Source organism: Elephas maximus, chromosome 2, assembly GCF_024166365.1.
Source record: "Elephas maximus indicus isolate mEleMax1 chromosome 2, mEleMax1 primary haplotype, whole genome shotgun sequence".
NCBI classification, from domain to species: domain Eukaryota; kingdom Metazoa; phylum Chordata; class Mammalia; order Proboscidea; family Elephantidae; genus Elephas; species Elephas maximus.
Genome location: NC_064820.1, coordinates 196,619,003 through 196,633,315, shown reverse-complemented (window position 1 = coordinate 196,633,315; position 14,313 = coordinate 196,619,003).

The following is a 14,313-nucleotide window of genomic DNA, read 5'->3' as shown; positions in this document are numbered from 1 at the left end:
AAAGGGACGAATATTGTATGATTCCACTTACATGAAATATCTAGGATAGACAAGTACATAGGGAAAAAAAGTTTATTAGTGGTTACTACGGATGGCCAGGAGGGAGGGGAAGAACGGGACTCATTGCTTAGGGGGCACTGAGCTTCTGTTAAGGCTGATGGGAAAATTAGGAAATGGATAATAGTAATATTAAACAATGTGATAAACATAACTAATGTCATTGAATTATACATGTAAAGAATGTTGAAATGGCAAATAATTCGTTACCTATGTATTTATCAGAATAATAAAAAAAAAGAAACTTAGATCACGTCCCTCATCTACTCACAGGACAAGGGTCTACATGACCCTACATGATCTGGATTCTCATTCCCTCTCTGACTTCCTCTCCTACTATGTACCCCCCTACTCGGTGGTGTTGTGGTTAAGAGTTTGGCTGCTAACCAAAAGGTCAGCAGATTGAAAGTACCAGGCACTCCTTGGAAACCCTATGGGGCAGTTCTATTCTGTCCTATAGGGTCGCTATGAGTTGGAATTGACTCCACGGCAATGGGTTTTACTCTGCTGCAGTCACACTGGCCTCCTCACCGATCTTCACAGCATGCCAGGTCCTCTTCTGCCTCCTGCTTCCCGGCTGCACCCTCTGCCTGAATGCTCTTCCCTCAGGCGCCCACATATCTCTCTTTCTAACCTCACTCAGGTCTTTTCTCAAATGTCTCCTTCTCAGTGAGCCATCCCCTGCCCACTGAATTCAACTGCTCCAAGTCTCAGCCCTATCCTCAGCCCCACTGCAGCACCTTCTATGCAGTCTCTTTTTCACCTTTTCCCCTAGTGTGTATTACCTCCTGACATACCATACATTTGACTTATTTATTTTATTTATCATCTGCCTTCCCCTACTAAAAAATCTGAGGTCTCCCAGGTATCTTTTGCTCCAGGCTGTTTTCCCTAGTGCCTGTAACATGCCTGGCCCATACTAGGTACTCAGAGGTCAGGGTGAGGTAGGCACAGTTGGCTACTAGGTTTAGCAAGGTGGGAGCACTGATAACCTCAACAAGGACAACACAACTGGGGGCATCTTATTTGGTTATGAGTTCACTTGTTTCTTGTCTGTTACATCCTACTAGAACTTCAAGTTTCAGAAGACCAAGGACTTCATTGTTGTTTTCTGCTGAATCTCCCGTACCTGGCACGCAATATGCACTCAAGAAAAACAGATTAAAAAGAATAAATCCCGATGATCAGTTATAGGACTTCCCCTTTCTGGTAATCAGTTTCCTCATCTGTAAAATGGAAATAAAAATGCCTGCTTTTAAGGGTTGTTTTTAGGGCTTCATGATATGATAGCTAGATACCTGGCACACAGTAGTCATTCACCAAATGTCACCCATCCCACTTGCAGTTCTCATTCCTCCATCCCGTGGTCCCATGGGAAGCCCACCTGCTGGCCTATCTTCCTCCCCACCATGAGACCTCTGGACAGCAGGAATATTGATAAATGTTTCATTGCACTGGCAGGCACCATGCAGAGTTATAAAGGCACATCTGGGTTTTCACAGAACCCAGGCGAGCTGGGGGGGTGGGAACCCCCATTGCTCTAGCTTCTCCAGCTACGACCTTCTCCAAAATCCTTCCCCACATCCTCCCACCCTTCCCCTTCCAAACCTTCAATATGCATTCTCCTTAGTACATTCTTAGGAAGAGGAAAGGGATGGAGAGGCCCATTTTCCAGGAAAGAGAGAAAAGAGACAAGGAGAGGTCCAGGAGAACTCACAGGTTTAGAGTCTAGCCAGAAAGAGACCCAGGAGCCTGGGGTCTGCCCATTCTATGCCCTAAAGGGGATGTGCTAGCAAGTGGGGGCCCCAGGCCCATGCCCCCTTGTAAAATGGTGGTAGTAGTACCAGAGCCTTTTTAACTTCAGGGGGAATGATGAGAATCAACACCAGCCCAAGGCTGATTACTATGAGGTAGAGGTCAGACCTGCCTCCACTCTCCATCCTTTTTACCAATTCTGACACCAGCCGTCCCTCCCATGGCACCCTCTACTTCTCTTCTGGATTTGATAATCCATTGTGATGGCCATATAGAACCCACAGACCATACTTACAGTTAAGTGGTGTACTAAGGAACCAAGGGTACAACTCAGGATCAGGAGCAACAGGCTACAACTCGGGATCAGGATCAGGAAGCATGTAGACAAAGCCTGGAAGGCTTCCCTGAAGAGGAGAGCACAGCCCTCCCTTCTTCACTGCAGGACAGCTCTCTCAGCTCCTCTCAGCGATGCAAGCAAGCAGGCCCTTCTCTCTGTCATGCACGCCCCCTCTCAGCCATACAAAACTCTTCTCAGCCCCCTCAGGACAGGCCTCTCTGTCTTTGGCCTCCCTACCATTGGCCTCTCCATTGCTAACTGACCCAACGCGTAGCCAGTGTAGCAATTTTTTCAGCTCTCTTAGCTGCATTCCTAGAAGCAGGTTTCTGCCATCTCCAACTCTACTGCAGGGCCCTCTCTGGGCCTGTAGCCACTGGCTCTGCTGCTGGGCCCTTTCTGAGCCTGTCACTGTCTTCGGTGTTATAGCCCTTTACCCATGTTACAGTTCTTTTAAGAGATTCCTCCCCTTCTCTCTCTCTCTGCTACTTCTCTCTTCTTGCCTTTTCTCCTTGCCTTTTTCGTCCTATGTGGGGTTGGCTGCATATGGAAGCAAACTCCTGGTCAATTTCACAGCTTGGCCCTCCCACTAGGGTCACGAACTGACCAATTCCCACTAGGTACACTTTATTTATCTAGTTGAATGGGAAACGGGCTTTGCAAGGCTGAACACGAGGGCCCTCATGTAGTCCACTAGTTCGTTACTACTTGCTGAGCCATTCTTAAGTGAGCCCCTGGCTTGTAGCCACTATTGTTCACCACCACTATAAAACCCTTGCCCGCCCACTTTGGTGTGTGGAAATCTGCATTTGTCCTACAGCTGCCCAGGACTTGGCCTCATATGTAAGTCTTTCTAATAAACTCCACCTCCCGTATTTGTCACACCAGAGCTGCCCACCTTTTTCTTTGGTCTCTGGGCACCCTCTGTTTCTGGAGGCTAATATCACATTACTGGTCCATGCCCAGGCAACTGCCAAGCCAAACAGGAGACTGAAGAAATGGCAAGTGGGAGTGAGGCATCTATGGAAGAAATCTCAAGTTGGCCAACAACCTCCACATGGGGAGGCCTGGCCCATGTGTTTATGTCTGTGGACTGTTGTGTGAGTAGGGGGATGCCCTGAAAATGCCAGGCAGCATAGCACAGTTGTAGGCAGATACATACCTTCATAAGTGTGAAAAACAAGCTAAGAGAGCAGTAGCAGCTGTAGGATGGCCACTGCTCTGGGTGGTTTGGCTGGCCACGAACACCCAGCTAGCTGTTGAAGTGTGCGTAAGAGCCCTGCAATAGGAGTAGTAGTTAGAAAGAGATGTGTGCCAGTCCTGTGTGGCAATGACCGACGTATTGAACACCCACATTTGTGAACAGGATGAGCAATTAGAAACACTACCTGCTGGTTTGTAAAGATGGGGGATTCAAGGGCTAGGAGAACAACCGCCTATCCATTGCTCAAAGCCCTCCAACAACGGACCAGAGATAGTTGGAGGGGCTAAGCAGGTCTCTGGTGCTGAGAACACCCTGTAACACCCAGAACAAAGCAAGAGTTAAAACAGCAGGGAAAAAAAAGAGTAAAAAGCCCTTCAAAATGCTTGTGTTGAGCGACCTCAAAGAGACTTTAGAAGCCGTCTCCGGAATTCTCTGATAACTTCCCCTGCCAAGATAAAGAGCAGCAACATAGTCACAGCTGCAACATTGTTGTTGTTAGGTGCCATGAAGTTGGTTCCAACTCATAGCCACCCTGTGTACAACAGAATGAAACACTTCTCAGTTCTTCGACATCCTCACAATTGTTACGCTTGAGCCCAACGTTGCAGCTGCTGTGTGCCTTTCAACCTGAGGGCTCTTCCTGCACTACATCTGACAGTGTTCCACTACTATTCATAAGGTTTCCACTGTCTAATTCTTTTCAGAAGCAGACCACCAGGTCCTTCTTCCTAGTGTGTCTTAGTCTGGAAGCTCAGCTGAAACCTGTCCACCATGGGTGACCCTGCTGGTATTTGAATACTGGTGGCGTTATCTTCCAGCATCATAGCAACACGCAAGCCCCCACAGCATGACAAACTGACAGATGCATAGGGGACAGCTGCAATAGTAAAGGGAAAACTAAAATAGGAGGGGTTGCCTGCATGTTACCAGGCAATTGGGCTGATCTTATGCTTGCAGTTGGTATGGTGGAGGTGTGGCTCCACAAATGACTGAGAGCTCTGGCACCTTTGCCAGGATCTTCTGACTTTCAGAAAAAATTAAAACTGAAGATTAAGCCTAGCCCCTCTGTCACCAGGTAGGACCAAAGGCCTTATATTACAGTTAAAGTTCAATGAGGAAATGAAAAAGAATTATATGTCTTAGGCTTTTAGATACCATTGCACAGGTGATGTGATCTCTGTAACACTTGGCACCAAAATGAGGAAAACTTTTGGGTCTGAGGTCATCATTGAGACCCTTGCCCAAGCCTGACTATGGACACATCCCATGGAGCCCCTACAAACCCCTATTAATGTGCATTGATGATGTTGATGTTAGTGTACATTTTTGTTAACTTTTGCCTCCAAGCCCTCATAGCCATTGCTGCCATTAGGGCCATTTTTAGTGAGGCACTCAGAAACTGTGACGCACTCAGACTGACATATAAAGCAAGTCTCTGTGGGGATAAGGGATATGGACAAAAAAAAAAAAATTAGTTCTGCTCCTGGTAAGTTTTGTTACTTGTGTGAATGATTGTCTGAAAGCCCTTATGCTGAGAAAGGAAGGGAACACAACCAACAAGCAGACCACTCCCACCAACTGACTATGGAGGCTGAAACATCCTCTGCTCCAGAGCAAAGAGATATGCAACTGACCACCTCCTAGATTTAAGAGAAGATGGCCCATGGAGATTCATGCACCATTCTAGACTGAGCCTACATCCATGAACTGCCACTGTCATCAGAAAATGCTGGACAGCATAGAAAGGCAGGCCTGCCTACCAGACACTGGCCAAGGCTAAAACCTGTTCAGGGATAGATTCCTGAGCCAACAGGCCAGGGCGTTCTTGGCAGGTAAATCATACCGGAGCCTCTTATCCTATACAGAGTCTTCCACTGGACCTTGAATGAACTCTTCATGCTCTATATCGCCCCCAAGCCATAGGGGCAATTGAGCACTTCAATGGACACGCTTAAACAGCTGATGGGAGAGGACAAGACAACCCTAGCCTGAGGTATACATCTCAGGCAAGCAGTCTGGGGTCTCAGTGCAGCAGTTCCCTGAAAAGGTATTTCCCATTTTTACTGTATGTTTGATCAAACTGTCTATTCTATAAAATGTCTTTCTTTTGTATACAGCCATTCCTGGCAAAAGATTTGTGTTCCCACAGGGGTCACTGCCTCAAAACTAGGACAGACAGCCTTGGTGGCTAAATCCAGGAGATCCTCACCTCAAGTTCCACAGGAGATAGGGGAGTGAAGGGGAGGAATTGTTAATGTTTCTTTTTCTTCCCAGAGTATCTCACAATGGATGGACGGGGCCCTTATCCACGGACCCCACTAATATAGACTTTTGCTAGAGTTACGAATCAGACCACCTGTTGGCTCTGCAAGATATAAACCAAAATGATGAGTCATACCCCCACATTGTTCCAGCTGATTTATCAACAAGGAGGACACCTCGTGGACTAATCAAATGTGTAATGTGGTGTGCTGATCATGGGGTAAATGAATATTGTTGGCCCCACTACTCATGGAAAATATCTTTTGAAATATGAAAGCTGCCTATGGGGAGTGTTCCGACTTTAAAAGGAAGTCTCTCTGTGTGTTAAAAATGTAAATGGCATGGGACTAGATGTTTTGACTCTGAACACTTTTAAGACTGAGTTTGACTTTACCCTGGACATGAAGAACTTGCAGAATATAACCAGGTGGTCTGGTGTACATTGACTGACTACACCAAGTCTGGAGTAGCCTGGTCTGGCAATAGTAATACCTTGTACAATTGTGCTGAGAAAGGGAGCTTTTGTATTACCTGCACTGAAAGGGGGAAACCCTGGTGGTGTAGTGGCTAAGTGCTACAGTTGCTAACCAAAACGTCAGCAGTTTGAATCCACCAGGCATTCCTTGGAAACTTTATGGGGCAGTTCTACTCTGTCCTGCGGGGTCACTATGGGTTGGAATCGACTTGACAGCAAAGAGTTTGGTTTTTTGTACTGAAATGTATACTGTTCATATAATGTGCCATGTTGGGAGAAATACACTGTTTTCATATAAATGAATCAGGACATGTTATGCATACATAAAATTGGACAAATGCAGCCCTTTAATCTATTCATTTGGCTTGGATTAAGCCACAACTGGGGTGACTGGTTAGGATCTCTCCTCCAGGTAGGCCTGATCAGTCTGCTGGAGACAGTCCTACTAGTAACTCTCATTAAAAGCTGCCTCAAATGAAACACAGATATAACACCCACCAGAGTTATGCACCAAACCACGGATATACAGAATGGGTGATGGGCATACCAGGACATGGTACTGCTTTGCTGCTTTTTCTGGCACTCTGATGGGAGTCAGGGGTGGACTGCGGGGGTGAATGATCTGCCTCTACACCTCCCATTCAGGCTTCCTGCGTAAAGGCCTTGGGTCCAGAACATTCTCTGATAAAGAGGCTGGGAATTGGGTTGCTTTCTCTCTCCCAGTTCATTCATCTGGGCACACAGTGACTTTCTCTGTCTCTTGCGTATGCATGGGCACCACATGGTACCTGGCCAGCCCCACTTCTATATCTGTTCCCAGCAGGGCAGGAACGGGGTCTCTCATGCTGCAGCACAAGAAGGGGAACATGCCAAGTTGTAAGAGCCAGCCTCGAGGGGTGGACTGAAGGGGAAACAGACTTTGTGAGGCCAAACATGAGGGCCCTTGTGTGGTCCACTAGTTCATTACTGTTTGCTGAGTCATTCTTATGTAAGCCCCTGGCTCGTAGCCACTATTGTCCACCACCACTATAAAACCTCTGTCCTCCCACTTTAGGGTACAGAGATCTGCTTTGGTCCTGTGGCTGCCCAGGACTTGGCTTCACACGTAAGTCTTTCTAATAAGCTCCTTTGCCACCACACTGGAGTTGCCCGCCTCTTTCTTCGATCTCTTGGCACCTTCCACTTTTAGAGGCAAATTTCACCTTACTGGTCCCTGCCTGTACAGTAGACTATTGTCATTGCATTTGCATATTATATTGACCAATCCCTGCAAGGTGCTTGCTTACTAATCACAAGGTAGGCTGCAGCTCAGGGCTAGACAAAAGTCGTTATTTACAACTTGCCCAGGCAATGTCAATCAACCTGGACAAAAAACTTTCTGGGGTATAAAATTAGGGCAAAGGCAACTCCTCAGAACTTAGGGGAAATTTTTCTCAAGCTGTGTTCCCAAAGAACCAAGGTAAAAGGCCACGTAAAGGAACTGATTTCACCACATCCCCTCTTTTGGGGACAGAACAGACGGAGGGAGATAAAGAAAAAGGTAGCATATGCTAATAACTGTGGAATCTAGATGAATTATATTTGACTGTTCGTTGTACTATTATCGGGGTTGTTTTGTAGATTTTGTTCATTGTACTATTCTTGCATCTTTTCTCTAGGTTTGAAATTTTTCAAAATAAAAAAGTTGAAGGAAAAAAAGAAATAGTGGCAGAGAAGCAAGCAGCCCACTCAGTAAACATTTTTGCCTTCTCACAATTCTAGGAAGAAGATTCTGGGAAGCCAGGTGCCCAGCTAAAAGACTACACTTTTCCAGCCTCCCTGCAACTAGGGTTAATCAATGAGCGAGAAGCAGAAGTAGTTAAGTGGGGCTTCTGGGACAACTCCTTAAGGGACAGGCAAATGACCAGCAAGTGTTGTTTATACTTTTCTTTTTCTCCTCCTGTGTGCTGCCTAGACATGATGGCTGGAGTTCCAGCAGCCATCCTGAACCATGAGGTGACCTTGAATATGGAATCCATGGACTAAGGATGGTGGAACAGGAAGGTAGAAAGAGTCCAGGTCCCTAAAGTCATTCCACCAACTGTGGACTGCCTACTGTTGGACTTTCTTAAGTGAAGTAAAAAATTTTTCTTTGCCTAAGCTTCTGTTGTTGTTAGCTGCTGTCAAATGGGACCCTGACTCATGTTGACCTCATGGACAATGGAACCAAATGCTGCCAAGTCCTGCACCATCCTCATGATCAGTTGCAGATTGGACTCTTGTGATCCATAGATTTTTCACTGGCTGATTTTTGTAAGTAGATCACCAGGCCTTTCTTCCTAGTCTATCTTAGTCTGGAAGCACCACTGAAGCCTATTCAGCATTATAGCAACATGAAAGCCTCTCCTGACAGATGGGTGGTAGCTGTGTGTGAGGTGCATTGGCTAGGGATCAAACTAGGGTCTCCCACATGGAAGGAGAGAATTCTACCACTGAACTACTAGTGCCCCCAACTAGCAACCAAATGTACTTCCTGCCTGATTCAGAATTTAAACTATTTTATGCCCCACAAAACTCTGGATTCTTCCACCTGCTGCATCCTCTACTGGGAATGCTCACAGCTACTTGTAAGATCCTATTTATCTTTCAAAACCCAACTCAAATGTCACTTTTTCCCGGAGGCTTTCCCTATCCACCTCTTTCCTCTTTGGGTTCCCATAGCTCTCTGTGCTGCTGTTAAACTCCTCACCAGCCAGATTGCTGCCAACCCAAGGATCCACCACCCTGCTCCTGCTCCATCTTCACCATCTGCTCTGACATTCAGGGGTTCTTAGGCACAAGACACAGAACTCACTTCTGGCTAATTTAAGCAGATAAGGCAGTTACTAAACTCAAAGCCTCTCCAAGAGGGCCAGAGAAGCCACACTGGAGACCGCATGGCCCAAATGATAGCTTAAATCACATAGCCAAGCAGGCCCATGAAGAGTTCTCTGACCTGTGACCAGTGATGCTGGAAACTCTCAGAACCAGTGTCATTGCTGCCCATGGTCCCTGGAAGCCACTGCCACCATAACCCTCCTCCTCACAAGAACAGACTCCTCTTCTTCCCTGCTTCTTTCTGGTACCACCTTCAGGTTGTGAGGGCGGTGCATCTATGTGGAGGACTCTGGTCACGCATCCATGCCTCAGCTGCAGGGCAGGCTAGGAAAGCAAGTACTTGGCATTGCCCACCCTTGGGGTAAAGTGGGGAAGTGGGTCCTGCCTCATAAGGTGGAGGATCTCCAAACATATAAATGGGGCCATTCCAATGCTGAGAGACCAAAAATAATGACAGGTGTGTCTCATGCTAGCTTTAAAAATTGTACAAGGCAAAGTAATCAAACAGCACAAGAAAGAGGAAGATCAAATGTACAAGCCTCCCTCCCTGAGCCCTCTCAGTCCCATTTCCCAGAATCAACTAGGTGATTAACTGATTTTTAGAAACCCTGGCAGATAATGCTCTTTCGCTAGTTAGACAGACAGACAGACAGACAGACAGATAGATATAGATAGGTGAATAGATGATGGATGTGTGGATGGATGGACGGATGGACGGACGGACGGATGGACGGATGGATGGATGCCATTGAGTCAATTCCGACTTGTGGTGGCCTTACACACAACAGAACGAAACATTACCCTATCTTGCATAATCCTCAAGATCACCAGCATGTTCGAGTTCATTATCGTGGCTATTGTGTCAAACTATCTTACCGAGAGTCTCCCTCAAACTTACTGGCCCTCTACTTCATCAAACACCATGTCCTCCTACAGCAGTTGATCCCTCCCGATGAGATGTCCAAAGCAAGAGAGTCAATGTTCTGTTATAATCCATAAGATTTTCATTGGCTAATTTTCAGAAGTAGATCCCCAGGCCTTTCTTCCTAGTCTGTCTTAGTCTAGAAGCTCCGCTGACTCCTGTCCACTATCAGTGATCCTGCTGGTTTATAAATACTGGTGGCATAGCTTCCAGCATCACAGCAACACACAAGCTACCACAGTTTGACAAACCGATAGGCAGGTGGTAGTTCTTTGCATCCAGCTATAAATAAACAAGCATATATTTGTACCCAATATAAGGTATTGTGTATATAAAGTATCATAGTGTGTGTGATGGTTCAAGTTGTATGTCAACTTGGCTGGGCCATGATTTTCAGTGGTTTGGCAGTTATGTAATGATGTAGAAGGATAAATTATTGCATCTGGCCCCTCCCACAACTAAAAATGAGGCACAACACCTGATGGGCCTCTTTGGATTAGGGAGGTAACCTATCCCTCATCTGGGTGTGCTACTCCAGCCTATTTATCAAGTGAATTGAGAAGCTGCTAGTTTCAAGTGGGCCCAGGACAAGAGAAGGCTCTGCAGCAGGTTCAGGCTGCCATGCAAGCCGCTGTGGCACTTGGGCGATGTCTTAGTCATCTAGTACTGCTGTAACAGAAATACCACAAGTGGACGGCTTTAACAAACAGAAACTTATTCTCTCATAGGAAAGGAGGTTAGAAGTCTGAATTCAGGGTGCCATCTCCAGGGGAAGGCTTTCTCTCTCTGTCAATTCTGGGGAAATGTCCTTATCATCAACCTTCTCTGGTCTAGGGGCTTCTCAGTGCAGGGACCCTGGGTCCAAATGACACCCTCTGTTCCTGGCTCTCCTTTGTTGGTGGTGTGAGATCCCCCTCCTCTCTGCTCACTTCTCTTTAATATCTCATAAGAGATTGACTCAAGATGCCTAATCCTGCAGATTGTATCCTGCCTCATTAACATAATTGCCTCTAATCCTGCCTCATTAACACTATAGAGATTAGGATTCACAACACATAGGAAAATTATATCAGATCACAAAATGGAGGACGGTCAAACAACACTGGGAATCACGGCCTAGCCAAGTTAACACACATTTTTGTGGGACACAATTCAATTCATAACAGGCCATATAACCTGGCTGATCCAATGGTGCTTGAAGTATTAGTGGTAGATAGAGATGCTGTTTGGAGTCTTTGGCAGGCCCCTACTGGTGAATCATAGTGCAGACCCTTGGGACTTGGGAGCAAAGCCCCGCAATCACCTAGAGACAACTACTCTCCTTTTGAGAAACAGCTTTTAGCTTATTACTGGGCCTTAGCAGAGACTAAATGTTTAACCATGGGCCACCAACTCACCATGCAGCCTGAGCTGCCCATCATGATTGGGTGTTGTCTGACCCACAGAACCATAAAGTCAGTTGTGCACAGCACCAATCCACTATTAAATGGAAGTGGTATATATGAGATCGGGCCTGAACAAGACTTGAAGGCACAAGTAAGTTGCATGAGAAAGAGGCCCAGATGCCCATGGTATCCACTTCTGTCACATTATCTGCCCTCTCCCAGTCTGTACCTATGGCCTCTTGGGGAGTTCCTTATGATCAGTTGACAGTGGAAGAGAAAACTTGCACCTGGTTTACAGGTGGTTCTGTGAGATATGCAAGCACCACTAGAAAGTGGACAGTGGCAGCACTACAGCCTCTTTCTGGGACATCCCTGAAGGATAGTGGTGACAGAAATCCTCCCAATGGGCAGAACTTGGGGCAGTGCACATGGTTGTTCACTTTGCTTGGAAGGAGAGATGGCCAGATGTGCAACTGTATACTGATTCATGGGATGTCCCCAACAGTTTGGCTGGATAGTAAGGGACTTGGAAGAAACATGATTGGAAAATTGGAGACAAGGAGGTATGGGGAAGAGGTATGTGGGTAGACCTCTCTGAATGTTTCAAAAAAGTGAAGATATTTGCATCTCATGTGAATGTTCACCAAAGGGTAACCTCAGCAGAGGATATGAACAATGAAGAGGATAGAATGACAGTCTATGAAAGCCAGTCAACCTCTTTACCCAGCCACTCCCATCATTGACAAATGGGTTCATGAACAAAGTGGCCACAGTGGCAGGGATGGAGGTTATGCATGGGCTCAGTCACATGGACTTCCACTCACCAAGGGTGACTTGGCTACAGCCATTGCTGAGTGCCCAATCTGCCAGCAGCAGAGACCAACACCGAGTCCCCATATGGCACCATTTCTCAAGGTGATCAGCCACCAATCTGGTGGCAGGCTGATTACATTGGATTCCTTCTATCGTGGAAAGGGCAGCGTTTTGTTCTTACTGGAATAGACACATACCCTAGATATACATTTGCCTTCTCTGCACTCAATGCTTTTGCCCAAATTACCTTCCATGGACTTACAGAATGCCTTATTCACTGTCATGGTATCCCACACAGAATTGCCACAGAACAAGGGACTCACTTCACAGAAAATGAAGTGCAGGAATGGGCCCATGCTCATGGAATCCACTGGTCTTACCATGTTCCCCAACATACTGAAGCAGCTGGCTTGACAGAATTATGGAATGGCCTTCTAAAGACACAATTACAACACCAGCTAAGCAGAAATACCTCGCAGGGTTAGGGCAATGTTCTCCAGAAGCCTGCATCTGCTCTAAACCAGTGTCCAATATATGACGTTGTTTCTCCCATAGTCAGGATTCATGGGTCCAGGAATCAAGGGATGGAAATGAGAGTGGCACCACTCACTATTACCCTGTGTGACCCACTTGCAAAGTTTTTGCTTCCTTTCTCTGTGACCCTATGCTCTGAGGGTCTAGAGGTCCTAGTTTCAAAGGGAGGAGTGCCTCCACCAGGAGACACAACACTGATTCCACTGAACTGGAAGTTAAGAATGCCCCCTGACCACTTTGGGCTCCTCATGCCTCTGGATCAATGGGCAAAGAAGGGAATTACTGTATTGGCTGGTGTGATCGATCCTGATTACCAAGGGAAAGCTGGATTGATGTTACATAATGGAGGTAAAGAGAATATGCCTGGAATACATGAGATCCCTTAGGATATCTCTTAGCGCTACCATGTCCTATGATTAAAGTCAATGGAAAACTAACGCAACCCAATTCCAGTGTGACTGCTAATGGCCCAGACCCTTCAGGAATGAAGGTTTGGGTCACCCCACCAGGTGGAGAACCACAACCAGCTGAGGTGCTTACTGGGGGCAAAAAGAATAAGGAATGGGTGGTGGAAGAAGGTAGTTCTAAATACCAGTTACAACCATGTGACCAGTTGAAGAAACAAGGACTGTAATTGTTACAAATGATTCTTCTCTTGTATATGTGCATCAAATATTTTTCTTTTTTTTTTTTTTTGCTTATAAAATATAAGATGTAAATGGGGCAAGTGCATTTTCAGTTGTACCCATGCTAGTTGAATCATGTTGGGTGCCAAGTATGTCTTTGTAACTGTCTTTATTTAGAAATCATGTATGGTTTAAGGAGATGTGTACAGTTGCCAAGCTGACAAGGCATAGACTGTGACGGTTACGGTTGTGTGTCAACTTGGCTGGGCCATAATTTCAGTGGTTTGGCAGTTATGTAATGATGTAGTTTGGCAGTTATATAATTATGTAGCTTGGCAGTCATGTAATTGTGTAATTTTTGACAGTTAAGTAATGATGTAGTTATTCTCCATTTTGTGATATAATGTAATCATCTCTATGATGTGATCTGATGTAATCAGCCAATCAGTCGTAAGGGAAGTGTCCTCAGGGGTGTGGCCTGCATCCGATATATATGGACATTCTGGCAAAACTTGCTGGCTTTTGCTCCCTCTGGATCCTGTATGTGGCTCATCAGCATCTGACTTCTGCTATATTGCCGGCAGATCTTGGGGTCTTCAGTCCCTGCAGCTACATGAGTCAGAAGCCTCCAGCCTGAAGCCTGATCCACAGACTTGAGACTTGCCAGCCTCTACAACTGCATGAGCCATTTCCTTGAGATAAATCTCCCTCTCTTCCCTCTCTCTTCTCTCTCTTCCTTTCTCTGTATATATATGTTCATATATATCTATGTATATACACACACCCATATGCTTCACTGGTTTTGCTTCTCTAGAGAACCTAGCCTCAGACAGTGTGTATCTTTTTTCTATGTATCAAAGTGGGCTGTATTCCATGCACACAGTTTAGCACCTTGCTTTTCTCACTTAACAATGTATCTTGACACACTCCAATGTCAGTACACAGGTCTAGCTCATCCTTTCTAACTGTAGCATACCATTACACCCGGTGGATCTACCACAGTTAACCAGCCAGTCCGCTATAGATGGACATTTAGATTATTTTCAGGGTTTTTTTTTTTTTTTTTTTTGCTACCAATAAACCACTCTAC